This window comes from Vulpes vulpes, chromosome 2, assembly GCF_048418805.1.
Source record: "Vulpes vulpes isolate BD-2025 chromosome 2, VulVul3, whole genome shotgun sequence".
Taxonomy (NCBI): Eukaryota; Metazoa; Chordata; class Mammalia; order Carnivora; family Canidae; genus Vulpes; species Vulpes vulpes.
In genome coordinates, this window is record NC_132781.1 from 134,895,889 (window position 1) to 134,909,410 (window position 13,522).

At 35.4% G+C, this 13,522-nt stretch overlaps 1 protein-coding gene and 1 pseudogene across 1 annotated transcript in view; one reads left to right on the top strand and one right to left on the bottom strand.

Annotated features, from left to right (window-relative positions):
* ADAMTS6 (ADAM metallopeptidase with thrombospondin type 1 motif 6) overlaps positions 1-13,522 on the bottom strand; it is a 289,076-nt gene that overhangs the window by 152,780 nt on the left and 122,774 nt on the right. The window lies entirely within an intron of this gene.
* LOC112907316 (malate dehydrogenase, mitochondrial-like) lies at positions 1,931-3,236 on the top strand (annotated as a pseudogene).

The window sequence follows — 13,522 nt, forward strand, 5'->3', positions numbered from 1 at the left end:
AGAAATAGACAAATCTACACATTGAGATTTCAAACTTCTCTATTAAAATGGATAGATCAACTATAAAGAAAAGCTGTAAGAATAGAGGAGACTTGAACAACAGTATCAGACAAATGGATCTAATTGTAAATGTTAGACCACTCTACCCAACAACATTATATAACACTTTCTTTTCAAAGGTACAAGACACATTCACCATGATAGAAAATATGATGGACCATAAAGCATAGAAGGATATAAGTAATGGAATATATTAATTGACCACAGTCTAAGAAGAAATCACAGAAAAAAATACAGTGTTAACTAAATGAAAATAAAATTATACAATAACAAAATGTCATATGCTGCTAAAAAAGATGCACCCCCCCAAAAAAGAAATGTATAGCTTTAGGTCTTATGAAAGATGGGAGATGCAAAATCAATGAACTAAGCTTCTACTTTAAAAGGATAAGGGCAAAAAAGTATAAATAAATAAATAAATAAATAAATAAATAAATAAATAAATAAAAGGATAAGGGCAGCCTGGGTGGCTTAGCAGTTTAGCTGCTTTCCGCCCAGGGCATGATCCTGGAGACCAGGGATCAAGTCCCACGTTGGGCTCCCTGCATGGAGCCTGCTTTTCCCTCTGCCTGCGTCTCTACCTCTGTTTCTCTGTTTTTCATGAATGAATAAATAAAATCTTTAAAAAATAAATAAATAAAAGGATATCAAAAAAGAGGAAATTAAACCTCTAGTAAGCATAAGAGAAAAAAAAAAAAAGACCAGAACAATTTTTAAATGAACATACAATAGAGAAAATCAATAAAATAAAAAAAAATTTTTAAGAAAATAATAGCACTTAAAAACCTAAAGCTATATTGATCACGAATAAAAGAGACATTGGCAAGATGGCAAAATAGGTAATTCCTAATTTTAGCCCCCTTAACAGAAAAAGCAACTAGCAAATAATCCTAGGTAAGACACCTTTGTGAAGATCTCAGAACTCAGTGTGAGACAGAAACACCTCCATAACGAACAACAACAACAAAAGAAAAGCCACATTAGAGTGGTAAGAGGAACAGTTTTACTTTGACTACACCATCCTTCTCCCAAGCCAATGCAACCCTACACCAAGTCCCCCTGAGCCTACAGATTCTCCAGTGGAAAAGAGAGCCCAACATGGCCATCCAGTTCCCCCAGCATTCCAAGACATTCACTAGGAGAACCACTTAAACATTGTGCCATTGGGATCACTAGGAGAACCATCCAAAAACAGAGAGAGAAAGGACACAGCTTATTAGCAATTAGCACTTCACATTCCTGCTAGATACAAGTGACCCTTCAGCAGAGATCCCAACCAGTCAGGCTCAAGACAAGTGCACAGCTGAACCAGTGGCCTATTCTGGCCAGGCAACTTGATCAATAGTTCTATTAGGTTTGGGTCTCTACCAGGTGGTCTGTCCCAGCCAATGGACCCATTCTAGAGATTCACCCACACAAGTAAGCAAGGCACCGGATCTGGCTACTGCTGAGCACAGCCTCCAGCACTGACCAACCAGGAAGCCTGAACAGTGGTTCTAGGCAGCCATGCAGCCAGCATGGGCAAGAAAGCACATCAGTAGCCCCACAACACAGCTGTCTGTGAAAGACTGGAAGAGGAAATGGCTTCCTCAAACTCACAGATACCAATGCAAAGATACATAGATCACAAGGAATCAAGTAAATTTCTACAATCAAAGCACACTAATAAGCACTAATAACTAACCCTAAAGAAATAGATGTTTATGAACTGTATGACAAAAAACTCAGAATAATTCTTTTAAAGAAATTTAGTGAATTGTAGAAAAACACAAATAGATAACTAAATGAAATTAGAACTAGAAAAATAATTCGTGAACAAAATAAGAAATTCAACAACAGAGATCATTAAAAAGTAAACAAACAGGCGAGGCCGGGCAGAGCGGAGCCGGGAGGCCCTGTGCAGTGTGGAGGTCGTTGGTGTCACCTGCCAGCCGCCGGCTCCTGCGCCTGCTCTTCGGCTCCCTGCCCGCTCCAACCAACCATGCCCTCCGCCCTCGCTCGCCCCGCCGGCGCCGCTCTCCGCCGCAGCTTCAGCACCTCGACCCAGAACAATGCTAAAGTAGCTGTGCTTGGGGCTTCGGGAGGAATTGGGCAGCCCCTTGCGCTGCTTCTCAAGAACAGCCCCTTAGTGAGCCGCCTGACCCTCTACGATATTGCTCATACACCCGGAGTGGCCGCAGATCTGAGCCACATCGAGACCAGAGCAACCGTGAAAGGCTACCTCGGACCTGAGCAGCTCCCGGATTGCCTCAAAGGCTGCGATGTGGTGGTCATTCCAGCCGGAGTCCCAAGAAAACCAGGCATGACACGGGATGACCTGTTCAACACCAATGCCTCAATTGTGGCCACCCTGACTGCTGCCTGCGCCCAGCATTGCCCTGAGGCCATGATCTGCATCATTTCAAATCCGGTCAACTCCACCATCCCAATTGCAACGGAGGTTTTCAAGAAACACGGAGCTTACGACCCCAATAAAATCTTCGGGGTGACGACCCTGGACATTGTCAGGGCCAACACTTTCATTGCAGAACTAAAGGGTTTGGATCCCGCGTGAGTCAATGTTCCTGTCATTGGCGGTCATGCTGGGAAGACCATCATCCCCCTGATCTCTCAGTGCACTCCCAAGGTGGATCTTCCCCAGGACCAGCTGACAGCCGTCACTGGGCGGATTCAGGAGGCCGGCACGGAGGTGGTGAAGGCCAAAGCTGGAGCAGGCTCTGCCACCCCTGTCCATGGCATACGCTGGAGCTCGGTTTGTCTTCTCCCTTGTGGATGCAATGAATGGGAAGGAAGGAGTTGTCGAATGTTCCTTTGTTAAATCCTAGGAAGCAGACTGTGCCTATTTCTCCACACCATTACTGCTGGGGAAAAAGGGCATCGAGAATAATCTAGGCATTGGCAAGATCTCCCCTTTTGAAGAGAAGATGATAGCAGAAGCCATCCCCGAGCTGAAGGCCTCCATCAAAAAGGGAGAGGAGTTTGTGAAGAACATGAAATGAAAGGGCAGTCAGTTAGCAGTCCGTTTCCCTAACTTATGAAGGCACCATGTCCCTGCAAAGCCATCCCCTGTCCTCATGTTTCCGTTGCGTTAACCACCAGTGTCATGTTAACGTCACCGCCCCTTCCAATCGCAAGTCTGTCAATGTGTGCATCAATAAAAGCAGGCTTCCGTTTTCTTTAAAAAAAAAAAAAAAAAAGTAAACAAACAAAAACCACAGAAATCCTAGAGCTAAAGAACACAATAACTCAAGAATTGAATAGAGAACTTCAAAAGCAGACTCAACAAAGCAGAAGAAAGGACCAGTGAATTCAAAGAAAAGTATGCTGGAATCCCATTAGAGAAGCAAAAAGAAAAAAGAATGAAAAAGAGTGAAGAAAGCTTATGTGAATAACAAAATACTACTAAAAGAATCTATCTAAGCATTATTGGAGTTCCAAAAAGAAAAGAGACAAGTGGGAGAAAAGGGCAGCAATCTGGAGAGAGATTAGACATCAAAGGTCATGACACTCATAAGTGCCCAAATAGTTTCAAATGAAAAATATCTACACCTACAAAAATAAAAATAAAAATAAAACTGTCTAAAATCAAAGACAAAGAGGGGGACTTTAAAAGCAGTAAGGGGGGGTGCCTGGGTGGCTCAGCCAGTAGAGCCAATGACTAGTGATTTTGGCTCTGGTCATGATCTTATGGGTTGTGGTATTGAGGCCTGCATCAAAGTTCTGCTTGGCATGGAGTCTGTTGCTGGTTCTCTGACTTTCCCTCTGCTCCTTCCCAAGCTCACACTCACTCTCTTCCCTTCAATCAATCAATCAATCAATCAAATCTTAAAAAAAAAATGGTAAGAAAAAAATGTCTCACATACAAGGGAACCCCCACAGATTATCCGATTTCTCAGGAGAAACCTTGGGACCAAGAAAGACTGGATATATTTAAAGTGCTGAAAGAAAAAAACTGCCAGCCAAGAACACTTAACCTGGCAAAGCTGTCCTTCAGAAATGAAGGAGTAATAAAAACTTTCCAGGCCAAAAAAAGATGAAGTAGTTCATCATCACTAGACCTGCCTTTCAAGAAATGCTTAAGGGAGTTCTTCAAACTGAAAATGACAGAATGATGATAAGTAACATGAGAACACTATAAAAATATAAAACACACTGGTAAAGAATATAGACAACTTTAGAATATTACAATATTATAATATGATGGTATGTTAATTCTGTTATAAAGGTTAAAGAATAAATATAAGTATAAAAGGAACTATAGCTACAGTAATTTTAATGGATATACCATATAAAATATATAAATTGGAACATAAAATGTAAAATATGGTGGGAAATTATTAAAGGACAGTTTTTGTATGTAATGAAAGTTAAGTTGCTGTTGTCTTACAACAGACTATTATATCTATGTTTTATGCACAGGTAATGGTAATCACAAAGCAAAAACCTACTGTAGATACACAAAAGACAAATAAACAGGAATCAAAACAAACCACCACAGAAAACTATCAGTTCACAAAGACAGCAAGAAAGAAAGAAATTATATTAAGAGTCAGCAAACAATAAGATGGCATTACTAAGTCCTTACATAACAATAATTACTTTAAATGTAAATGGATTAATTTTTCTAATAAAAAAACCTGGAGTGGCTAAAGAGATTAAAAAAAAAATAAGGGATGCCTGGGTGACTCAGCAGTCGAGTGTCTGCCTTTGGCTTAGGGCATGTTCCTGCGGTCCTGGGATTGGGCTCCCTGCATGGAGCCTGCTTCTCCCTCTGCCTGTGTCTCTGCCTCTCACCCTCTGTGTCTCTCATGAATAAATAAATAAATTAGATTGAACTATTCACTGCCTATAGGAGACTCATCTCAGCTTTAAGTAAACAAAATAGGTGCAAAGTGAACAGATGGAAAAGATATTCCTACAAATGTAAACCAAAAGAGAATAGAGATAGCTAAGTTTAATACCAGACAAAACAGACTTTAACTCAAAAGTTGTAACAGGAGACAAAGCAGGTTATATATAATAATGAGGTCAATTTATAAAAAAGATATAGAAATTATAAATATGTACACACCCAAAATTGGATTCTCTAAATATGTAAAACAAATACAAACAGAACTAAGACAAGAAATAAACAACAATATAATAATTGTTGGTATTCTGATATCCCACTTTCAACAATACATCACTCAGATAGAAAATGAAGAAATATGACTCGAACTACACTTTAGGCAGTATACAGATCTTTCCATCCAACATTAGCAGGATACACATTCTTCTCAAGCACCTACATAACATTAACCAGGAAAAAATCACACAATAGGTCATAACACAAGTGATAACAAACTTAAATTTATAATAGAATATTATATTATGGAAGCAGCCCAAGTGTCCTCTGACAGATGAATGGATAAAGAAGATGTGATATATAAATAATATTCCATTATTTACCCATAAAAAAGAATGAAATCTTTCCATTTGCAACAACATGAATGAAGCTAGAGTGTAATGCTAAGTAGGTCAGAGAAAGACAAATATCACATGATTTCACTCATGTGAAATTTAAAAAACAAAATGAACAGCAAAGGAAAAAAAAGAGAGAGAGAGACAAACCAAGAAACAGACTCTTAACTATAGAGAACAACTGATGGTTATCAAAGGGGAGGCTGGTGGGATAAAGGGTGAAATAGGTGGTGGGGATTAAAGAGCATACCTATCATGATGAGCACGGAGTAATGTATAGAATTGCTGAATCACTATATTGTACACCTGAAACTAATAAAACACTGTATGTTAACTATACTGGAATTAAAATAAAAAACTTAATAAAAATAATAACATATATAGTATATGTGCATACATCCATTAACAAAAATAAACACGATGAAATAGAACAATTTCAATTTCAGTTATGATGGGATTGGTGGGTGTTGATATTTTTTACTTCTATAGTTGGCACAATGATAAACATGTGCTAAAATGAGTATGGATTATATATATTTATAATAACTGCACCCCCTAAAAATTTTTTTTACATATTGAAATCCTTTCAAGACTCTTATGACCACAATACTATGATACTAAAAATCAACAGGAAAAAGGCACCTGGGTGGCTCAGCTCGTTAAGCATCTGCCTTGAGCTCAGATCATAATCCAGAGGTCCTGGGATCAAGCCCTGCATTGGGCTCCCTGCAGAGTGGGGAGCCTGCTTCTCCCTCTCCCTCTGCCACTCTCACTCTTTCTCTGTGTCTCAAATAAATAAATAAAATCTTTTTAAAAATCAAAAGAAAAATTCACAGAAACATGGAAATTAAATAACACACTGCTGAACAATCAATGGGTCAAAGAAGAAATCAATAGTCTAAGAAAAAACTACTTTGAGACAAATGTTAATGGAAAAACAACATACCAAAACTTATGATAGTAGCAAAAGCAATTCTAAAAGGGAAGAGTATAGTGATAAATGCTTTTATCACAAAAAAAATAAAGATCTCAAGTCAACAACCTAATTCTGTGCCTCAAAGGAACTAGAAAAAAAAGAAAGAAAAAAAATGGCCAAATTTTATACTAAAAAATAACAAAGATCAGAGAAGAACTAAATGAGTAAGAGACTAGAAAAGCAATACAAAAGGTCAATGAAATCATGAGGTGCTTATTTGAAAAGAAGCTAAACTGACAAAATTTAGACTAAAGTAAAAAACAAAAAACACTTAAAGGTAGCCAGAAATGAAAGAAAAGACATTACAATTGATATCATAGAAATACAAAAATCATAAGGGACAATTACAATTATACGTGAACAAATTAAATAAGATAGAAGAAAAGGAAAAATTCTGAACAGACCTGTAAGGAGATTGATCAATAATTAAAAGCCTCCCAAAAAAGAAAAACCCAGGGACAGATAAATTCACTGGTGAATTTTACCAAACATTTAAAGAATTAATGCCAATCCTTCTTAAACGCTTCCAAAAAACTGGAAAGGAACAAATACTCCCAAAGTCTTTTACAAGGAACCAGCATTACCCTGATAGCAAAGCCAGAGTACATTCAAGAGAAGAAAACTATAGGGCAATGTCTCTGATGAATATAGATGCAAAATTTTTCAACAAAATAATTGAAAATCAAGCTTAACAATACATTAAAATGATTGCATACCAAGATCACAAAGGATTAAGCCCTGAGATGCAAGGATAGCTCAAGACATGCAAATCAGTGCAAATCAGTGTGATACATCACATTAATAGAATGAAAAATAAAAATCATATGAAAATCTCAGTAGATAAAGAAAAAGCATTTAACAAAACTCAACATTCTTTCATTATAAAAACTCTTAATAATGTGGGTGTATAGAAGGAACAAACCCTGACATCATAAAAGCCATTTTATGTGAGACTGCCCCACAGCTACATTATTATCAATGGTGAAATTTTAAGCTTTCCCTCTAAGACCAGGAACAAGACAAGAGTATCTTCTATACTCCCACCTCTCCATTCAAGCATACCAATCAGACAGCAAAAAGAAATAAAAGCCATCCAATCAGAAAGGAAGAAGTAAAATTATTACTGCTCATAGATGACATGATCTTGTATATAGAAAATTCAAAAGACTCCATCAAAAAGTTGTTAGAACTAAATTCAGTAAAGTGCAGACCAGAAAAGTTAACATGCAAAAATCAGTTGTGTTTCTATACACTAGAACAATGAACAATCTGAAACAATGAAGAAAACTCTACCATATACAGTAGCATCAAAAACTATGAAATCATTAGAAATAAATTTAATCAGGGGCACCTGGCTGGCTGAGTCAGTAGAGTGTGCAACTCTTGGCCTTGGGGTCATGAGTTTGAGCCCTACATTTGCTGTACAGCTAACTTAAAAAAAGATTAATTCAATTAAAATTTTTTTAAATAAATAAATTCATTTTTTCTTTTTAAAATTTAAATTAAATTAGCCTACATATATCAGGCTAATTACTAATTTCAGATGTAGAATTCAATAATTCATCAGTTGCATATGACACCTAGTGCTCATTCCATCACATGCCCTCCTTAACGCCCATCACCCAATCATCCCGCCCTTCCACCCACTTCCCCTCCAGCAACTTTCCTATAGTTAAGAGAAATACACTTAATAAAAGAGGTAAAAGACCTATTATTGTATACTGAAGACAATAAGAAATTGATAAAAGAAATTGAGGAAGACAAAAATAAATTTGAAGATACCTCTTGTTAATGGATAGGAAGAGTTAATATTGTTAAAATGTTCAAACTACCCAAAACCACCTATAGGTTTAATACTATTCCTATCAAAATTCCAATAAAATTTTTCACAGGAATCCTAAAATTTGTATGAAATGTTTCAAGACCCAAAGATTATCAAAGCAATCTTGAAAAAGAACGCAGCTGGTGGCATCACAAAACTGGTGGCAAGGGAACAGAATAGGAAGCCCAGAAACACACACACACACACACACACACACACACACACACACACAGAGTCAACTAACATTTAAAAGAGTGCCAAGAATATTCAAAGGGGAAAAGATAGTCTCTTCAATTAATGGCGATGGAAAAACTGGACTGCAAAAAAATAAATGAAATTGGACCTCTATTTTATACAACTCATGAGAACTAATTAAAAATGTATTAAAGATTTAAGTATAAGATCAAAAACCATAAAATTCCTGGAAGAAAATAGTTCTCAGCATCACCAATAATCTGGAAAATGCAAATCAAAAGCACAATGAGATATCATGTCACACTTGTCAATATGGCTAATATAAAAAGACAATACATTACAAATGCCAGCAAGAATGAGGGGAAAAGGGAACCCTTATTGGGAATGTATATTGGTACAGTCACTATGGAAAACAATATGGAGTTTCCTCAAAAAATAACAGTAGAACTATCATATGATCCAGAAATCTCACTTCTGGGTACACAGCCAAAGCAAATGAAATGTCTATCTCAAGTAGATATCTGCACCCCCCCATGGTCACTGGAGAATTATTCACAATAGCCACAATTTAGAAATAACATGTGTCCATCAACAGATAAAGGGATAAAGAAAATGTGATATGCAAATACACACACTTGAGTATTGTTTGGTCATAAAAAGGAAGAAAATCCTGCCATTTGTTTCAACGAGGATGAACTCTGTGGGCATTACAAGTGAAATAAGTAAAGACAAATGGGCATTACAAGTGAAATAAGTCAAAGACAAACACTGTGTGATTTTGCTTATGTGTGTAATCTAAAAAAGCTCAACTCCTAGAAAAAGTGTGTAGACCACTGGTTATCAGGGACTAGGGTGTGAAGGAAATGGGGAGATATTCAAAGTGTACAAACTTCCAGTTATACAATAAGTTCTGAAGGTCTCATGTAGAGTATTGTGACTATAGTTAACAATATTGTATTGTATACTTGAAAGTTGCTAAGAGAGTGAATCTTGAATGTTCTCACCACACACACAAAAAAAGGTAATTATATGATGTGATGGATGTGTTAACTAACCTTATCATGGTAATCATTTCGCAATATATACGTATATCAAATCATCACGTTGTACACCTTAAACTTATACAATGTTATATGTCAATTATATCTCAATAAAGCTGGAAAAAAAGAAAAAAGGAGAAAACACAAATTACAAATATCAAGAATGAATAGTGGAAAATCATTATTTATATGACAGACATTAAAAAGACAATAAGAGAATATCATGATCATAAATTTGACAATTTAGTTGAAATAGTATGAATACACTGAAAGACATAATTAACAAAAAGCCTCAAAAGATTTAGACAACATGCTATCCTATATTTAATTTAAAAGCTAAATTATTAATCAATGATTTTCCCATAAAGAAAGTTCCAGGCTCAGATGGCTTCATTGGTGAATTCTATCAAACATTTAAAGAAGAAATACCATCAACCTTATGTCTACCAACTCTTCTAGAAAACAGGAGAGTTCCTAATTCAATTTATATGACAATATTCTGACACCAAAAGTCAAGAAATACATTAGGGGTGGTTGGGTGGCTCAGTCAGTTGAGCATGTGATTCTTGATTTTGGCTCAGGTTATGATCTCAGGGTTGTGAGATCAAGCCATGCATGAGGGCTGCACTGGTCATGGAGCCTGATTTAGACTCTCTCTCTCTCTCTCTCTCTGCCCTCTCCCTCCCTCATGCTTTCTTTCACTCTCCAAAAAAATAAAGATTAAAAAAAAGAGAGACATTAAAAGAAAACTACAACATTTTTTAAAAACAGACTGTGCTAAAATAACTAGATATCGGTAGCAAAAACCTCAACATTTACCCCACACTATACAAAAAAAATTAACTCAAAATGGATCATAGATCTTAATATAAAATCTAAAAATATAAAAATTCTAGACAAAAATGTAGAAGAAAATTTTCACAATTTTGAAGTTGGCAAAGACATTTTAGGACAGACACACACACACACACACACACACACACACATACACACACAAACAACCCCACAAACCATACAAGAAAAATTTTCAATTACATTTCATCAAAATTAAAAAAATTTTTTTTTTTACAAAACACCACTAAAAATGAATGGCAAACAACAGACTTGGAGAAAATATTCACATTATGTATATATGACAAAGACTTTTTATACCCAGATTACACTGAGAACTTTTGCAACTAATAAGAAAAAATACCTCAGTTTTTTTTTTAATGAGAAAAGATTTTGAATAGACATTCAAAGAAGACAATGAATGACAAGCATATGAAAAGATGCTCATCATTATTCATCAAAACATAGATGATTAACTAATTAAAATTAAAATGAGATGCCACTAAAATGTATAATAATGGCGAAAATAGAAAAGACACAAACAATTGTTGGCAAGGATCTTGAAGTCAGAATTCTCAGAGATTGCTAGTGGGGAATGCAAAATGGTATATAGCAACTTAGAAAAATAGTAAAAAATATTTTAGAAAAAATAGTAAAGTGATCTTGACACATACCATACTACCAACAGTACTACCCAAGAGAAATGAAAATATATGTCCAAATAAATACTTGTACATGGATGGATGTTCACAGCAGTTCTAGTCATCATAATAGCCCCAAACTAGTGCTACTGCTATTAATAAGAAATATTATTCAGGAAAAAACAAAACAACAAAAAAACTACTGACGCACATAACAACATGGGTGAATCTCAAAAGTATTGTGTTAAGGGAAAGAAACTATAGACACAAAGAGTCTCCTCTCTATAAGTTCACTTAAAGGTAACTATAGAAAAGATAAGTCTAACCTACAGTGATAGAAAATAGATCTGTAGCAGCTGTCTGGGCCCAGGGGAAAAATGGTGAACAGAGTGGAGATCGACTATGAAAGGGAACAAGGGGATTTCTTCTGGTAATGAAAATGTTGGTATCTTGAATGTGATGGTGGTTAAACGGTTATATACATTTGCCATAATTCATTGAACTACACACAAAATGCATGCATCCTTATTGTATGTAAATTATCCTTAAATGATATTTTTAAACATATTCATGGGAAAGTAAACTTTTCCAGAACATAGAATACTTAACTCATTTTATAAGACTGACAATATTTTGATACCAAAACTAGACAAAGGCATTAAAGTCCCAAATACAGTCTTAAATATTAGTTCCAAATACTAAAATTCTCTTATGTATTCATTATTAGTTTTCTATTATGAAAGTACAACAGCCCTGATCAAGCATTTAGAGACACCTAGGTATTTGCAGCAGAAGAAAGGAAGTTCAGATTGAAGAAAATAAGAGCTTCCTAACAATTTACAATTTTATCCTCAAGAGCTTCCTAACAATTTATATATTATCTCCTTAAAAAAAAAAAAAATCTCCTAATCAACCTTCTGTATCCCTATTGGTAAGACCAAACAGAGATACTGATTTCCAAAAGCAAGACCAATATACACCAGCAGCTTTCACTAAAACATTTAACATTTCCATATATTTTGTCAAAATCAGAGTTATAGTTTACTAAATCATGATTTAGTTAAATGAGCTGAGTCAAATAAAAGATTTATTTAGAACCTATTCTTTTTTGTGAAGAAATATCAGACATAGAGACAGCAGCATAATGAACTCCCATCCATACACTTATCAGGATTATAAAATTCAAAATGTTGCTATTCTTCCCTTATCTTTCTCCTTTTTTTTCCATTTTCTTTTAAAAGCAAATCTCAAACATCCTGTCATTTCAGTCCTGCATACTTCAACATGCATCCCTAAAAATTATGAATATTTTTATGACTCTTAAGATTATTTATTTTTGTACAGTATGGAAACATTAGATAGTTTTCTCAAAATAAAAGAAGTCTGGTTGAATTCTTGCCACCCTTTCTCAACATCATACTTTTCCATTGCCGAAACCTATAGCAATTACATAAGTAATTTAAAATACTTTCAATGAGCATTCTTTTCTATAATGTTTCATTACTTGTCTTTGGCTTATAGCTACATTAAAGCCAGACGTGCTATTTAAATACATCATAAATCCTCAATCTTTTATTTTACATGAAAGTTAATTTCTTGTTTGCACAAAGGCACAGGGAGAAATAAAAGCAGTGGCTAATTTGATCCCCATAGAGGTTACGGGAGAAAAAAAAAGGACGCTAAAGCCTAGCAAAAGGAAAATGTTATCCTAATAGCTGTTCAAAATAGATAGTATACAAGTATAATGAGGGGGCAAAACTATATTCTACACACTGTAAAGAATACTAGAAAATCTTCCAACAGTCTAGTGATTTAATGGGGGCACGTCTCAGAAACTCAAATATTCTTCACTGTGATAAATCTGCAGATATCATCGCATCACTTAACATCCATCCTACTAAATGATACAAGTTATAAAACTGCAATATACTTTAACTGAAAGCTATACTTGATATATTTACCAGGGCTGTTGCTTTGTCCTAGGAAGAATAGGGAACACTGTATTTTAGAGATGCCATGAGTTGTGCCAGAGTTGACTTGCTAAGTTTCTTAAAGCTAAGCCCTAAGATCTTAAAAACAAGGGATCTGCATCCATGAAATAGATTTTCCCTAACTGAGCAAATAATAATTCAATATATTGAAAAAGATAAGTTAAACCTACCCTGACTTGCTGTCTGGAGAAAAGGGAATGGAGGATACTAACATATTAATCAATTGGACATGGAAAGATAGCTGATTTTTAGTTTGTCAAATAACATTTCTGAATGGAAGCACTTCTTCTGGCTCTCATTATAAAGCATTTTGTAGCTCCCCCCCACTTCATTTTTAGTAGCTACATTATCAAACAAGAATTAGCTGTGAAATAAAATTACTCCAAAGCACATAAATCTTAAAAGGTATATACATATTTTACTTCTCTTTCACAATCGCCTATATAAGGCACAAGCCATTCATCTTAGGAGGAATTAAAAGGAATTACCCAAGAGGCCAACAACAA